Source organism: Austrofundulus limnaeus, unplaced genomic scaffold (genome assembly GCF_001266775.1).
Source record: "Austrofundulus limnaeus strain Quisiro unplaced genomic scaffold, Austrofundulus_limnaeus-1.0 Scaffold35, whole genome shotgun sequence".
NCBI lineage: Eukaryota > Metazoa > Chordata > Actinopteri > Cyprinodontiformes > Rivulidae > Austrofundulus > Austrofundulus limnaeus.
In genome coordinates this window covers 2,029,153-2,034,263 of record NW_013952437.1, presented here as the reverse complement: position 1 = coordinate 2,034,263, position 5,111 = coordinate 2,029,153, and the positions used below count along the sequence as shown (strand labels likewise).

The window sequence follows — 5,111 nt, the reverse complement described above, 5'->3', positions numbered from 1 at the left end:
TTTACCTTTACAGCTGATAAACTTTTGGAGTCAGTCTGATTCAAGATGGCTGCTACTGCTAACTAACCTTAGTAAACATAAAACACATTACAATTCAGACAGTTTCACAGATGTTGAGCTAAAATTTGTTGTAGGGGTAGCTGCGAGTCATACCCAACACATATTCTAAGCACTATACAGGGCCCAAGGGTTTTTTGCTTAAAACTTCAACATTAATTATTGGAGTCAGTCCTGGTTGTCTGTTAGCAAAAATACCCCATAAATCATTGGATGGATTTTAATGAAATTTTTAGAGAGTAAAAAAATGGATGTACAACTAGAGCTAATTAACTTTTGGGGTCGATCAAATTCAAGATGTCCACCACAGCTTATCAACAATAGAAAAACCCAAAATTGGCTGCAGCTCAGTGGATTTTACAGAAACTGAGCTGATATTTGATCTGGTGGTAGCTGACAGTTATTCACAGCACATAGTCTGAGTGTAACAGCCTGTGATATTGCATGATGTTTTTATTTTATTTTTATTTTATTTTAGGTTTGATCAAATTCCCTAACTTCTAATCAGAAAGCMTAATTTAAAGGCGGGGCAACGTCGGGCAATATGCATTCATTCTTTTAAGGAATGCTAAAACTTTATGGCTTTAGGCTTTGTGTCTCTGCTAAATAAAATACTTATCTGTTTGTATATTTTCCTTGCACTTGTGTGTGTGTGTGTGTGTGAGCGCGCGCGCGTGATCTCGAATGAAAAACAAACTGTGCGTCGTGCCTCTCAGGTCGGTGGAGAGCTGCGCCTCTCAGCTGAAGTGTGATTCAGTTTTAATGAGATGGAGGTGAAAGAGGAGCCGGCCAGCCTCCACAGCGTGCCAGCCACAAACAAAAAGTAGATTTTTGTTTGTTTGTTTTGTTTGTTTCATTTTCTCACCAGCCTAAAATTAGCTTTAGTTTATTCTAATAACAAAATCCAAGTGCAGCTCTGAGGGGATGCCATCCATGCGTCCAAATTAAATCTGTTTTTTTTTTTTATGTTTTACTCGTGCTATCGCAGCGATTTTTTTAAAATGTGTGCATTCTGGATGTGATTTTTATTCTGTTGGAACAAACAAAGCCTCTCCAGGTTTGTGAGAGCAGCGCGTCATTCTTTCAGTGGAGGAGCAGAGAAAAGGGGGGGCTGCGTGTTTGTCATCCGGAGGAGCCGCGGCAGGATTCCTCAGCAGCTCCTTCTGCGGTTTTTTCTTTTTTTGTTGTTGTTTGAAAGAACTGATGAACTTCTAGACGCAGCAAGAGGACTAAGATCCACATTTATCTCCTGATCACGATTTGACTTAAAGTCTTTCCCAGTGGCAGGCAGGTGGAATCCCCCAACCCCCACCCATCGACCCCCTCTGTGCCGTTGCGCGTATCGTGACCCGCGGGTTCTTTTGGCTGCTGAGAGGGAACTGGGCTCAAGTTAGAAGAGGAGGAGGAGGAGGAGGAGGAGGGCACCGAACGAGAAGGAGGTGAGAGGAACACTTCAGAACCAAGGACAGATCCAGAACAGCTGGCTGCTCAAACATGCTCAAAGTGAACATCTGCGCCCCTCGTGCAGCTCTCCTCGCGGGTTTCTGTGGGTGCCACTGATCCGCAGCCTCGTGCGCACAAGATCTGCGGGAAGCTTCGCTTTTTGTTGTTGTTTTTGTTGAAAAGGTAAGAAACTAAACATTTAGATCAGAAAGTGTTTGTCAGCAATTGCTTGCTTTCTTTTTCGTTGTTATTAATGATGTCAGATTTAAAGTTTCCTGACATATTTGGTTTTAATCTGAGGATTCAGACACAAACAAAGTGGATTGATGCAACTTTAGATTCGATGCCTGTCGTGCTCTGGTATGTAATTAGGGATGAAAACAAACAAACAAAAAATAATAATATAATAAAGAAAAATAAATAAATCTGCATAATTTGGGTCAAATAAGGTTTAATAYCTTCCAATTTTATGAGAACAGCTGAGCAAATATTCCACTCTGCTCTATATTCAACAAACAAAGACAACCTGTTGTCAGTTTCATTCTAATATTTGTAATCTGGGTCTCAGTCTCGGTGTGTGGAATAGTTTTGCATGCATTAGTGCCCAGGTGGGAAATAACAGATGAAATGTAGCTTCTTTTTTTTTCCCCTAATTTTTGGTGGGTAAAACAGGCAGCCAGCATGGCTTCCCTGTGCAATTTTGATCAAATTATACATTTGATCCATGTTCAACACTCAAAAAAGGAAATTTATGTGGTCATTATGCAATCAGCTGTGTGCTGGTCAACACAGCGCCTTCCCTAATTCCTGCAGCTGACAGGTCCAGGTGGAGGGATAAACCCAGTCCCTGCTGGAGATTAGGATGATGGAAATCGTTAGAGGATTTCTGGAGGCTGCATTTTTTTCTTTCCCCTCTTCCTTTTTTATTTTATTTTTTTTATGGTGGGTGGGCTTGTAACTGTTTAATAAAAGTCTCTTGTGTTGAACTGAAATGTAACTTCTCTCTCTCAGAAGATCCCCCTCCTCCYCGTCCTCTTTAATCTGTGCCTGGATTTTATCTATTTATTGGCTTCCGTCACTCAACAGGCTTAATGATTCATGTGCTGTGATTTAGGCACCTAATTAAATGTCATGTCATTTATCCTCCAGCATTTAATGAAAGTGAGCTACATTCAGTAAAAGTTTGAGATGGTGCAGGCATGGATTCATGGACCAATTAAAGGAATGCCTGTTGGCTGCCACCTTTTAAAGACMRAGTTTTGGATTAAGATCATCTTTTGTCTGGAAATTATGGAGTTTTATCCTTTTGGTAACTTTAAAATAACAATATGCCCAGTTAGAGGATGTGTTAATGGCTCTCAGCTTTTACYACACCAAATTAATCTTAATAGCTGTAAAATGAGTTGAGTTGTAGACATTGTGTTTTTTAAAGTCTGCTGGCTGTGGCAGCAAACATGAGTTGAGTTGGCTCCAACAGTTAATCAGTTGTTACTGTGCACCCAGTAATTACTTTCTGGCAATTTCATTGAAATTTGMATAGTGGTTCATGAAATATTTTGCTAACAGACAATCAGGAACTGTTATTGCCAGGATTTTTTGTAAACAACGATGTCGTGCAATCAGTTCCATTTAAAGGACACATCAGTGATGATGCTCAGCTACTAGCACACCAGGTTTTAATTCAATATCTGTACAATTAGTTGAGTTGGAGCAGTTTTACTGTTCTCTAATTTCAGTTGAGTGTGGCGGCCATCTTGAATCAGATTGAGTCCGAATGTTAAACAGTTGTAGAMGTGCTTCAGGGGATTACTTTCTGAAAGTTTTCRGAAAATCCATCAAAGGRTTAATGAGATTTTTTGCTAACAGACMAAGTTTACTACGAACAGTTAATGRCAAAGTTTTAGATATAGATCTTCTGCGATCAGTTTGTGCTTCYTGTTTAGGTYGAAGAGCAGTCWCAGCTACTACCACAGAAAAATTTAGCTTAGTGTCCATAAATTTCACCAAATTATATATATTTTTGTGTTTGATAAAGATTGCTCAGTTGTGGCCACCATTTTAAAATCAAGACTCTAAAAGGTAGATCTCAAGTTATTGGTTATTTACTGAAAGTTAACTGGAATTAGGGATGTCCGATAATATCGGCCTACAGATATTATCGGTCCAATATTAGCATAAAAATGTAAAATCTCTACATATCGGTATTGGTTTTTATTCTGATARCAAAAGCTCGATAAATTTACGCCTGGATTTGACCAAAATGTGATGTTCACAATCACTGGTACGCAATTGATGACATCATCGAACTGGATTATCTCAGGGAGAGCATGATCCAAACTATTGTTTGAGACAAAATGTTAATAWTGGAATCAGAAATTAAGAGATGAACAATATTGGCACATCGAATATCRGCAAAAAGCCAATATGGAGCATCTCTAATTGAAATCCATTCAGTGGTTTATAAGATATATTACAAACACAAAAACAGGTGATGATTAGTGTCAATATTAGGATGTGTTTCTGGTCACTTAAACCTCCGTATAATTAGTATATCTGTTTGTTTCTTATTATTTAACACATATTTATCCTAATCTTTCTTCATAAATACACACATGATAACAATGTGCAGTATTCACTGATCAGTATCCATCACTGACTCTCCTCAGTGAGTCAGATCGCACACAGAAGCTATATTTAGTGAAGGAGTTACAACAATAAGGGCTGGTGTTCTCACAGCATCTTAAAGAACTCCTTTCTGTGGCGGGCAGGAACAGGAGTGCATTAGCTGACGCTTCAAAGCGGAGAAAAGCAACACCGCCTTTTTCTTTTTGAACCTGCCTTTCAGAGGGAATATTGAGCGCAGACAGCTGGAGAGCGAGTGACTCTATTGGCTGCCGGGTGGGAGTGTGACAGCCGCTTCCAAGATAGTTTTAATGATGTTATCGAGACCTGATAAAAGCTGGTACAAAGCAAAAACTGCAGGTTGAACTCCAGGCTCATAATGCAAGCTCCCATTTAATGCAGAGACTGAAAGTAAAATCAAGTCAGCTCCTTCGATTGATTCGAGAGGGTTCAAGAAGGTCTCTCTCGGACCTCCAACCTTGGCCCAGTCCATGCAGGTCAGTCTAATTGGCTGTTCCTTATTGGACCATTAATTCACACTGTGACCCAGACTTTGCTGCCACCTGCTCTGGAGGACTACATAGAAGAGCAATTACACGTCCAACGTTGAACTCTTCAAGTTATTTTCCCACCTCGGTTTCTATAAATAGGCCAAACGCGGCGCAGCAGCCCCGCAGAGCACACAAAGAGGATCTGTTTGAGACGGGTTCTACACTTACAACCTCATCTCCCGCAAATCGTCTCTGACGGAATCGTGGATTCATCGGCCCACCCATAAGGACTCCCACTCACAACCTGATGTAATATTCATCTGCAGAGATATTCAACTTTCATGACACTTCCCTCCCCTTCCTCCTTCTTCCTCCTCTTTGTTTCTCTTGTTGTTTGATGCTCCGCCTGGATTGTCATTCTTTAATGTCCCCGCAACAGCATGCAAATTCACACACACACACACACACACACACACACACACACACACACACACACAC

At 40.3% G+C, this 5,111-nt stretch overlaps 1 protein-coding gene across 2 annotated transcripts in view; it reads left to right on the top strand.

Annotated features, from left to right (window-relative positions):
- Positions 1–821: 821 nt before the first annotated feature.
- Positions 822–5,111, top strand: part of grm2b (glutamate receptor, metabotropic 2b) — a 33,941-nt gene continuing 29,651 nt past the window's right edge. For both annotated transcript variants that reach the window (XM_014006205.1, XM_014006206.1), the window contains exon 1: positions 822–1,683. The gene's annotated coding sequence lies outside the window, so the exon portion shown is untranslated. The remainder of the gene's footprint in view (positions 1,684–5,111) is intronic.